At 44.9% G+C, this 12,291-nt stretch overlaps 1 long non-coding RNA gene across 1 annotated transcript in view; it reads right to left on the bottom strand.

The window, feature by feature from the left end:
- The window catches only part of LOC108390922 (uncharacterized), a 46,881-nt gene that overhangs the window by 11,330 nt on the left and 23,260 nt on the right, over window positions 1–12,291 (bottom strand). The window contains exons 3-4 of the long non-coding RNA XR_005054687.2: window positions 10,795–10,907; window positions 8,129–8,208 (exon numbers count right to left, since the gene is read on the bottom strand). This is a non-coding gene — a long non-coding RNA (uncharacterized lncRNA). The remainder of the gene's footprint in view (window positions 1–8,128; window positions 8,209–10,794; window positions 10,908–12,291) is intronic.

Raw genomic sequence — 12,291 nt, 5'->3', positions numbered from 1 at the left:
ATCATTGATATATAATCTTATGAAGGTTTCACTTGAGCAACATTGTGGTTACTACATTCACCCATATTATCAAGTCCCCCCCCTCCACACTACTGCAGTCACTGTCCATCAGTTAATTAAGATGCTAGAGTCACTACTTGTCTCCTCTGTGCTATACTGCCTTCCCTGTGACCCCCTACATTATGTGTGCTAATCATAATGCCCCTTAATTCCTTCTCCATCCCTCCCCACCCAACCTCCCACCCTTCCCCTTGGTAACTGTTAGTCCCTTCTTGGGTTCTGTGAGTCTGCTGCTGTTTGTTCCTTCAGTTTTGCTTTGTTCTTATACTCCACAGATGAGTGAAATCATTTGGTACTTGTCTTTCTCCACCTGGCTTATTTCACTGAGCATAATACCCTCTAGCTTCATCCATGCTGTGGCAAATGGTAGGATGTGTTTTCTTCTTATGGCTGAAAAATATTCCATTGTGTATATGTACCACGTCTTCTTTATCCATTCATCTACTGATGGACACTTAGGTTGCTTCCGTATCTTGGCCATTGTAAATAGTGCTGCAAAAAACATAGGGGTGCATCTGTCTTTTTGAATCTGAGAAGTTGTTTTCTTTGGGTAAATTCCTAGGAGTGGAATTCCTGGGTCAAATGATATTTCAGTTTTTTAGTTTTTTGAAGAAACTCCATATTGCTTTCCACAATGGTTGAACTAGTTTATATTCCCACCAATAGTGTAGAAGCGTTCAGCTTTCTCGGTATCCTCGCCAGCATTTGTTGTTCCTTGTCTTTTGGATGCTGGCCATTCTAACCGGTGTGAGGTGACATCTCATTGTGGTTTTAATCTGCATTTCCCTGATAGTTAGCGATGTCGAGCATCTTTTCATGTGCCTGTTGGCCATCTGAAACTTCTTTGGAGAAGTATCTGTTCAGATCCTCTGCCCATTTTTCCATCAGGTTATTTGCTTTTTGGGTGTTGAGGCATGTGAGCTCTTTATATCTTTTGGATGTTAACCCCTTGTCAGATATGTTGTTCATGAATATATTTTCCCATACTGTAGGATGACTTTTTGGAGAACCTGACATTTCTTAGCAGCACTGGAGGGAAAATGGGAAGTTCCATGGCCAGGATTCTCACCTGATCCTAATCTACTCAGCCACTGTGTTCGTAAATGATGTAATACTTAGCCTGCTGTGCGTGCTTGCATACCCCTTGGCGAAAAGCCGTTATTGTCTGTGTTGCTATAAAAAAAGCTCTGCCTGGTGCTAAGGGGGGGTAGAGGAGAGGAGAGGCTGGAGGTGAGAGCAGAGCCTGGAGCAGAGGCAGCGCCTGAGACTGACTTGCTACAAGCAGACGGCCCTGGAGGTGGATGGGATTCTAGTGGGTTGACCTACCACTATGAGAATAAAGCTTGTACAAGCCCCTTTTACCTTCAACATTACGTTGTCCTTTTTTGGTTTCACCAAATCCAGAATGCACTTGCCAGGAACTGAAACCCACTTCCGCCCGGGGGTACAAGCATCTTTGTGAAATGAACTGTAATTAAGTCTTGGTTTGCAGTCGTGGGGGACCAGTGATTCCATTTTGGGCTTGTTGCTTCTCCTTGTTCTTTTGTCTTTTTTAAAAAACAATTCTTAATAAATATTTTGTAGCAAAATCTACAAGTTCCCAGCAGAGGGGGATGTTACTGCATGCAAGAAAAAGTCTCTGGCAGGAAAATGGGATTTGACAAGTCCCGCTTTCCGGAGCAGGAAAATGAAGATGTTTCTTTGAAAGGATGTCCACCGTGAAAGGGTTTCCCCACTACCCACCCTCTTAGAGATCTCAGTTGAGAATCAAGGCACTTTGTAGAACAAACAATGGCTGATTTTGTTTATGTTCTGAGAATTTGGGATATTGTCAAAGCACACTGTTGTTAAATTAGTAAAATCTTTGTTTTGAAGGAAATTGTTCTGACACCCATTGTCATGTCAAGTACGCGTTTCATTCTAAGTTGGCTGACTTTCATTGCCATGCTTGGCACTGTTCTGAGGCAACCCTGAATAAAATCGGATGTTTCTTGATCCCTGGATGATGAGAAGAGGGGTCACTCACTCTTGATGGACTCAGTTTGCTCTCATGTTTCTGCATCTTTATCGATAAAACTTGTTACCTGGATGTGGAATGGTGTAGATGGAAATTCTAACTCAAAGAGGGAGAGAACCTGACATTTCTTAGCACACTTTTTTTGTAAGCAGTTTATACATTGTAGCCTTTAGTTCTCCTAGACACCCTGAAAAGTCTGGATTAGTTTCTCTAGTTTTAAGGAGAGTATAACTCAGGATCAGAGGGGCGGGAAATTTGTGCAGATTATACCAGGGGTAATAAGTGCCTGAATCAAGATTGGAACGTTGGTCTAGCAGACTCAGTAGAAAGCAAAAGAAATAATCTTTCCAGCCTCCTGTTACCTAAACAAGAGGAAGTTTGTTACTTTTAGTCAAAAGGACGGAAATGTGACAAAAGAAATACCATGTGCATTTAGCTGAAGATGGGGTCCAGCTGCCCCTCAAAGCCCAGCCCAGAATGCGAGCTCTTGGGGTCCACCCTGCTGACAGCTGCCATGGCCAGTCTGACCCTGGTCATCACAATTCCCTCCCTGTTTGGCTCAGTTTTATGTTCCTGCCCAGAGTCTTTGTGGCAGGCAGGACAATAGCCCCTACAGATGTCCACATTCCTAATCCCCAGAACCTGTGAATGTGTTACCTTACATGGAAAAGGGTCTTTACAGATGTGGTTGAGTTAAAGGCCTTGAGATGGAGAGATGATCCAGGATTATCTGGACAAGGGTCCTTGTACAAGGGAGGCAGGAGGGGCAGTCAGAGGAGGCCAGACAGTGGCAGCAGGGGCAGACCCAAGTGATGCAGGTGCCCCCAGACACTGGAAAGGCAAGAAGTGATTCGCCCCCAGAGCCTCGGGAGGAACACAGCCCTGCCGACACCCCGATTCTAGCCCAGTAAGACCCATGTTGGACTTCGGACCTCCAGAACTATAAAACAATAACTCTGTGTTGCTTTTAAGCCACTAAGCCTATGGTAATTTGATAACAGCAGCCGCAGGAAACTGATGCAGTCTCCAAGCATTTTTGATCATACAGACCCATCAATAAAAAAATTTGCACTACAAAGACGTTACCAGAGATGGGTCCTTGGTCTCATCACAAGAAAGAATTCAAGAACAGATGCATGAGCAGTTGAGCTTTAAGAGTTTCATTTGGAAAATAAAGAGCTTAGAGAAGAGTGAAAGTACACACCTGAGGGCTGAGTGCCGGGCCAACCCAGAGGGAGTTGGGCAGACGGAACACTAGGGAGTCTTTCTAGGTAAAGGGAGTTGAGTTTCTGGCTGTATTTGGTTCTCAATGGAACTCTCACGGTGCAGGGAGGCGGGACTCTCACTGTGTTAAAGAGTATATCATGTATTTTGGAGTGAAAGTCAATGTCTCCTGCATGTTGGAACCAGCTGGTTTTGGCTGGCCTGTGACCTGCATCCTTACTCCCACATCTGGCGAGAACAGCTAACTTGGAGTGTGAATAATGCAGACATGCAGCCAAATGCGCAAACACTGGCCAATGGGGAGCAACAGCCCGAGCTCCCCCCTCTTCGTTGCTCACGTCTGGCTAACTACCTTCCTTAACACAGATACACCATGTACATTATAAAGCAAGCAAATACATTCAAAATTAAATATAATTAAAAAGGATAAAATAAAGAGGATAAAAGAAATATTTTGAAATGCATATTTAGCTTAAATGTATTAAGAATATAAAACCCTTTCATTTATCATCAAAATTATTTGTATAATATTAATATTTTTAATCAGACTGAAGGATTCAAATAAATTTTACTGTATTTTGAACCATTACACACTGTAAATGTCTGTTCCTATTCTGCCCCCTTTTTATCAAGTTTATTCATAGTGTCCTTTATTTTTTTTAAAAGTTTTGATTTGATGTAGTAAAATTCATTGATTTCGCTGCCTCACGGCAGAAGCTTTGAAATGTATTTTTGAGAATCTCTTCCTGTGTCCTGGCTCACTAAGATATTTCCCTAAGTTTCTCCCATTAACTTTATAATTTCATCTTTCACTTTTAATTCTTTAATTCATTGGGGGCCACTTTTATGTAAGGTGTTTTGCACAGACCTTGTCTTAGTGTTTTCCTTATACCATCGATTAAGCTATTTACCTTTGATCCACCGGTTTGTGGTGCTACCTTTATTGCATATTAAATTCTTACACACATGCACACGGTGTGAGCTCTGTCTCTGTTCCATCACTAGTTACACTCACACAGCTTTTCTGTAAAACATTACTCTTTAAAAAGAAGTAATATGCTATTGAGGATGTGTGATCCCTGGTACATCTTTCATTTAATGGCTCACATGAAGTGGTCTTTTGTGTATTTAGTCATTGAAAGAAAATTTAGCAAATACCATATGACATATTAAAAAAAAACTCTGTGTTCTTATCCAGCTGTATAGAAAATCTCCCACACAACATATTTTGCTCTAAATCGAGTTTGTTCAAATCTTTCAGTGTTTTCTATGATTTTTGCAATGGCAATGCTGGCAAAGGGACGGATTTTACTTTTTGCATTTTTCCTTATATTACTTTACCTCTTATTACTGTAACAGGATGAACAAGAATTTCCCCAATGGTATTGTCTCTTTTGCCTGTTACTAAGAGATCTCAAAAGAGACTTTTGGGTATTTATAATTATATTTAGTAAGATTTTATAAAATACTAGACTGAGGGTTGTCTGATTTTACATATTCCTGAAAGGCAGTTGTGGGTGTTTGTCTTCACGTCCTGGAAGTTTCGTTTCTCGAGGTATTGTTAACCACAACCTCACAGCTACTGGCCTCACGTCAGGGAGGCTGAGAAAGGCGTGCGTCTTGCTGGCTCAGGTCTGCTCCTCTTTTCCCCCATCAGCATCTTGATTTGGACTGATCTCCACCTTTTCTCTAAGCACATGGAGTTTTTGTGTAACCTCTGCCAGCCTGTGTGATCCAGAGGCGGGCACATGGCCCAGGCCAGGCCAGTGAGACTCAAGTCCAGCGTTTCGGTGGATATTAGGAAAGAGAAGCTCCCTTCCCATGGAGGCTGTAAGCCTGGGCCCTGGGGAGACAGTCTGCTTGCAACGCAGTAGCCCTGATAGTGCAGCTTGATCTCCTCCTCAGCTCTGCCTGCCCCCCAGAATGTGAGCCCAGAAAGTGGGCTGTTTATGGCCATTTTCAAACTACAGAAAATCTAAGGAACCACTACCCCCTGTTCTTTATCTTTCAGACAGCTTTCCTGTTCATGAGGTCTGCAGGACAGGACCGGGCTGCCTGCGTCATCCGAGGCTTGCTCGTGGGCTGTCGTGACTGGCAGGCTTCCGGTGGCCTGAATGGAAAGGCCCTTCCCACGGTCCCTCTGTAAGCTGGAGCTGATGCCACCAGCCAGGGAGTCAGAAGCTTCACGCCTAGCTCCCAAACTATGACAAATATATTGCTGGTTAATACTGCCTGGTACACTGGAACTTTCTAAGAGGGTAGATCTTAATATTCTCAACTCCACACACACACAAAGAAGGAAAATGGAAGCTCTGTGAGTTGAGGGACACATTAATTAGCTTGATCGGGACAATCATTTTGCAATGTGTGCATACAGCAAAACCTCAAGCTGTACACTTTAAGTATGCATAAATATGTATAAATATCAATAAAGCCCCCAAATACCTAATGCTGTGGTGTGAGCATTTGCCCCTTACTTCTGATCCCCGCAGATGTTCTGGGAAAGGGGAGGATTTTCCAGCTCAGCAGGCTTTTGTGTATTTAATTACTCGGGGATTATGTGTTAGAAAACAGTGACTCAGGCGTTACAAAGAAGCACAGAGCCCCAGATGCGAAAGGATCTCAGAGACTCTGCTTTGTAGCCGCACAGTTAGAGGACTTGGCCTCCAACAGAAATTCAAGGCTCACATAACAGCTTCATGGCAAAACTCTTTAGAAAAAGGCCTGGAAGTTCCTTTTTAAAACTAAACATTCACCTACCCTATGACCAAACAATGCCACTCCTAGATTTTTTACTCAAGAGAAACTAAATCGTGTTTGCCAAAGGTGTGTACAAAAATGTTCTCCGAAGCTTTGTCCATAATAGTCTCATACTGCAAACCACCCAAATGTTCATCAGGAGGAGAATGAACTTTTTTTTTAAAGTGATATATTCAGTCGATGGAATACTGCCAGCAGTTACAAGGAACGGACTACCAAACAAACAATTTGATTAAGAAATGGACAGAGGAACTGAATGACATTTTTCCAAAGAAAACATACAAACGGCCAACCAGTATATGAAAAAGGGCTCAACAGTCACTGGAAAAATGCAAATCAAAACCTCAAGCTATCACATCACGCCTACAAGGAGGGTCAACACCAAAAAGACAAGAGATAACAAGTGAGGGTGAGGATGCAGAGGAAGGGGAACCCTGGTGCACTGCTGGGGGGCATGGAAATTGGTGCAGCCACTACGGAAAACTGTGGAGTTCCCTCAAAATATTAAAAGTAGAACTACTACAGGATCCAGCATCCTACTTCTGAGAATAGATCCAAAGGCAATGAAAACAGGATCTCACAGACATCTGCATCCCATGCTCACTGCAGCATTATTCACAACAGCTGAGACCCGGACACAGCCTAAGTGTCATTAATGGATGAATTGATAGAGAAGATACGGTATATCCATTACAGTCAATAAAATATTGTTCAGCCACAAGAAAGCAGGAAATCGTGCCATCTGGGGCAACATGGATGGACCTGAGGGCATCATGTTAAGTGAAATAAGTCAGATGTGGAATGAAAAATACTGGAGATCTCACTTGTACGTGGAATCTAAAAAAGCCAAACTCAAAGAAGAAGCAGAAACTGGAATGCTGGTTCCCAGGGGATGGGAGACAACGGGAGATGTTCAAAGATTATAAACCTCTAGCTATAAGATGAAGAAGTTCTGGGGACCAAATGCACGGCATCGTGATTATAGTTAATACTGTATTACATACTCAAAAGTTGGTATGATAGTAAATCTTAAATGTTCTAACCACAAAAAAGAAATGGTAATTATGTGGCATAATGCAGGGTTACCTAACAAGGGTGGCAACATTTTGCAATATGTAAGTGTATTAAATCAACAATCAGTCCACCTTACATTTATATAATGTTCTATGTTAATTATATCTCAATAAAGCTGGGGATGGGGAAAAGCAATGAAGGACTGATAAACACGATGGAGGCATCTCAAGCAACATGCCGCGTGAAGAGGCCAGGCCCTAGAGGGCATAGTGCACGACTTTGATTGTAGAGGCTCCTAGACAAACAAACCCATCTAAGGGGTTTGTAAACTCAGGACAAGTGCCTTTGTAGCTCTGGCTCCACGGCGGGCTGTCCAGTGGGGGCTGGGACCCTGAAGGAAAGGCAGGCACTGCTGGAAATGGATCCCAAACACTCTGGCCTCTCCCCTCCTCCTGCCCTCTGGTCACTGTCTGCCTCCACTGCCCGGGCCAGTGGAGCTGCGAGTCTGGAAATACCGCCTGCAGCCAGGGACACTGCCCACGTCACCTGGGCGACGACAGAGCAAGAGGTGCATCCAGGGCTGCCTTGCCCAGGTTGCCAGATTTATTGAATGAAATACAGGGTGTGTGATTGAATTTGAATTTCAGATAAACAACAAGTGATTTTTTAGGATGCACAGATCTTATGCAATATTTGGGACATATTTGTCCTAAAACATCATTCTTTATCTGAAATTCCAATTTAGCTGTGTGCCCTGAATTTTATTCACAACCTACAAGTAAGTTGTCATTCTTCCTGTGCCACTGTCCCAACACGTGACTCTCACAGGCAGAGGCTGCATCGGGCAGACCACCCTGTCAGTGAGGTCCTCACCGCTTACTCACGGACTGGCATTCGGGTGTGCACCTTCACAGCAGCCAGAGTCTTCTTGGTTACAGGCGACAGAAATGCAAAGTAGGCGAGCTAGGTGACAGGGCCGCTCACCAGCTGATGCTGTCAAACCTCGGAAAGGACGGGCCCGTGGCACTGAAACCAGGAATCCTCCCCTCCTACCTGCGTCATCTGGTACTGCACGCCACTTTCTTCCTTCCAGTCAGCTTGTGGGGACCCGGCTCCCAGACTCACAGTTTTCCCTGAGCAGGAGAGAACAATTCCCAGTGGAGAACGATCGCTGGGAAAGGCCACCGCATCACTGGTCCTCAAAGTGCGGCCCTGAGCGGCGGCCCCAGCATCAACAGGAACTGGTTAGAAGTCATGGTGCCTCCCAAGCACTGAGCTACATCCGGTTTCAGAGCCTCCTCCAGATGCAGACGTGCGCCCAGGGGTGCGGGCCACAGCCTCGAGCAAGGAACTTGCTCTTTCTAGAGGAAGAGGAGGGTTCTGGGCAGAAAGCGGTGATCGCTCTCCATCCCATCAGCGTCGGAACCAACCGAGCCAGCCAATTTCTCACACTGCTCTGATAAATTAGGTCTGCGTGTCTGCACGAGCTCAGGTTGCAGAGTGTGACCCCATCACCAGGCCGGGCGCCCAGGGTGGGGTGGCCCGATCAGCCTTCCCAGCTGCATCCCACCCTGGGGTGTTTCAGCCCTTGGCCCTCCCTCCCAACCCAGACGGCCTTCCCACCCCCATCCCTGCATGATTAAACCAGAATCGGCTGATCGTTAGCATCCAAAACAGGGCAATTAAGTGGTAAAAATAAGGATGCGGTTTTGGTTGTCACTTTTAAAGATGTAATAGGAGCCTCTTACATTTTGCAAATATATGCCATTATATTGACGCACCTGACCTGATTATGGTTTCTTCAAATGCCTTCCTTTTCTCGCTTAAGACATTAAGGCAGACATTTTAAACCATATCATCACGTATCTCCAACATTAACGAATTATTAGACACTAATTGCTCTGGGTTCTAGCCACCTCTCTACATACAGTTTTCCATTTGCAGAATTTAAAACGTACCAGAGTAATTTATGTTCCTTACAGCTACGAATTTGTTAGCTTCACGCAGAACCAGCAAAACCTGGGGAACTATTATGTAAATATAGATAATGCCTCGCCAAGGATGGTAATTGATGCAGAGACCTCCAGAAAGACACGTTCTTCACTGCCAGCCCTGCCGTGTGGGCGACTGAAAGGCTGTGGTGTGGCACAAGGAAGCCCCAGACCGTCCTCCTGGTCCCTTAGAGGTTCTTTCTGAGCCTGAAACCCTTCAGTTTCCTTAGAGGAAATGAGAAACAGGATGAAGACCCTCTCCTACTCCCCGGAGCCCCAGCGCTACCCAAGAGCAGAGTGGCCCTGGCAGCTCACTGTGACTCCTGGCCCCGTCTATGGGTCCATCTATCAGTTCCAGTCCAAAACAGAGTGCTGCGTCTAATGTTGTCATCTCAACTGTATCGAAATCAGCATCATTAAAAGCTGTGTTTACTCTTAATCAGCACAGATTTGAATGTTTTTGGTAACTCCAGGCAATGAGGTTCTGCCTGCCATGGCAGGAAAGGCGGTCCTGCCCAGCTGCCCTAAGGCTGGCATGTTACGGAGGAGGCAACCAAGGGATGGAAGGGGACTCAGGAACCTTCCCCCAAATGTGGGCTCATCTTCTATAGCAGCTACTGACTTCACATCAATAAACCAACATTTCTGGGGATGTGCAATGGGCTTTGGTTGCTGTGCAAGGTGCTTGGAGGACTGATGGGCAAGATGTGGTCTTGGCCTTGAAGAAGGTTTCAATCCAAGATGAGAGTCAGATATAAAAAGAAATCAGCAACAAAATGAGACAGAATGGAAAAAAATACTGATGGCACTTAAATGTCCTACTTGCCACAGGACCTTCACACATGCTGTTTCTGCTGTTTGGCTCACTCTGTCCTTCTGCCTTCTCTTGGTTAGCTCCCACTTGCCCCTCCTCTTTCCGTTATCACTTCCTTTCTACTGGGAGACGTCAGAGTTCCCCTTAGGCACTCATCACATGCTCAGTTCTCCAACCAGACTGAATGTCCCTTGAAGGTCTCAGCTGCCTCGTTACTGTTCACCTGTGCATGAATCCACCTAAGACTGTAAGTTAGAGTGTCCTAGGCTGACTCAGAACTGTCATAGATTAAGTATATTAAAAAAATATATTTAAACTATATCTACATCCATATATAAAAACCGTGTAAAAGATATCTTATGTCTACATGTAAACAGAAGTGTCTCCCTTCGTAGCTGCCCATTGAGCAATGGAAGGACTTGAAGAACAGGGACATTTTTCTAATTGACTGTCCCATGCTTTGCAGGATGTCCAGCATCCCTCTTAAGGCCACTGCCCACAGCAGGCATTGTGACAGCCAGAGAACCTCTGACACACTTACAGAGCACCCCCTAGGGAGGGACAGCACCCCCATTCAAGAGCCACCACTTCAGAGATCCAACAGGATTGGCTGCATCCGAAAGGACTAACTTGCTGGGATGTACAGCATGGTGGAGACTGAGGAGTGACAGGGTAGTGCCATCCCTTCATCATCCAGCACTTACTTGTGCATTTACACGTACAGGCTGGGGGGTGTTGGGACCCAGGGGTGTGCAAAACCTGACATAGTCCCTGCCCTCATGGGCCGCCCGTCCAGAATTATAGTGCAGGCTGTAGGGAGGGTCTTTGATATTTAGATGGATAGGAGCTTTGCACCACTACTGGTTAGAATGTACTGGAAACAGGAGTTATAACACCTTGGCAGGACATCGTACCTCTTGGATGAGTGTTGGTGCGTTGCCTGGAAGATGCTCCTGACAGTTCATTTTCAGGCGTACTTGCATGTGTCTGCCCATCGCAGATGGAACAGAAGGCGTACTTAGCAGATCTGGAGATGAGAACAAACAGACAGGCTCTTACACTGGATGTCAGAATTAGGACTTGAAAAATCTCAGGTTGAAAGGATGGCTGGAGAACAAATAGAGTAAATCAACGAAGAGTGAATGCCAAGAATTAATTTTATATACACTCCCACTCCCACCCCCCTAATTATAGGACAAAGGAGACCTAGCTTAAGAGAAGATTGTATGACAAGTTCCTGGGAGGTGTAGGTATGTCCAGACCAGCCATGGGACGTGGTGCCATGAAGGAAATGTAACCCACTGGCTACATTAAGTAAGGTATTGGGCGCAGATGCAGGGAAGAGATAGTCCCACTGGAGAGGCAGTTATCATACCAATGTATCACTGTCACCGGGCCCTGCCTTCCCTGTTGCTGTTGCCATGCCCACTCGGTCGGCATCCTTCTGACATTACCCATGTATCAGGGCTTTGTGAGGGCTTGGGGTAGGCCCAGGGGAAGGGCAGTGGCTTTCCTGATTAGCTCTCCTCTGAGTCTCTCCCACTGTTTAGCTGACAGGTCTTGGCCAAGTTAGTCCACCTTTCCAAGCCTCGGTTTCATCTCCGGGGAAGTGGTGATAACAATATGTGAGGACGATAGGAAACAATTTATATATAGTATAAGGCAGGCCTCTAATTACTCTGAGGTCCCTTTATTATAACTTCTAGGATTGGGTGTGATTTGATTTTTCTTTCCTTTTCATCTAGATTTGATGAATGCTTAGCATATTCTATAGAGCGAAAGTGAGGGTCTTGTTACCAGTCCCAATTAGATATTTAAAAAGTCCCATAGGTCTTGATATGTTACAGGAACTGAAAGCTGGAATTGCAGGGCCGTTGCTCTAAAGAACACGGCAATCATTCTCTTAAAAGCCTCATGTAATTTCTTCAGTCTGCTTAGCAGTGTGTGCCTATCAATAATTGGCCTGTTATCCATTTCCCAACCTTAGATAATGCAGCTAATGGCTCCGTTTTTTCCAGCCAGGATGAAATGAAGAGAACAGAGTGTGTTGAAAGTTGGCTACTGGCCTTATTATTTGGGAGCATATTAACCCAAAGCATGAATGACCTGTACAGAATTTGAGTGTCCCTGGCTTTTGAGAATGGAATTGAGTATTGATTTCCACACCATTGTCTTACTGTTTAATTAAACAAACCACAGTCCTGGGTGTGTGCTGGTGACCCACGTTCTTACTCATTAACAAGTTCAATGGCTTCCCATATGAGCTACCACACACCTGTCAGAGCTCTGTGCACGGGGAGCTGGTGGCTTCTTGACAACTGGAGTAGAATTTACAGCTCACATTCCACTTCCTGTATATGACTAGTTCCATTCAAATCCTTAGTAAATAATCCTTGTTCCACATGATCAGA

Source organism: Manis javanica, chromosome 17 (assembly GCF_040802235.1).
Source record: "Manis javanica isolate MJ-LG chromosome 17, MJ_LKY, whole genome shotgun sequence".
Classification (NCBI taxonomy): domain Eukaryota; kingdom Metazoa; phylum Chordata; class Mammalia; order Pholidota; family Manidae; genus Manis; species Manis javanica.
Note: the sequence above shows the minus strand (reverse complement) of the source record. Positions and strands in the feature narration are given on the sequence as shown.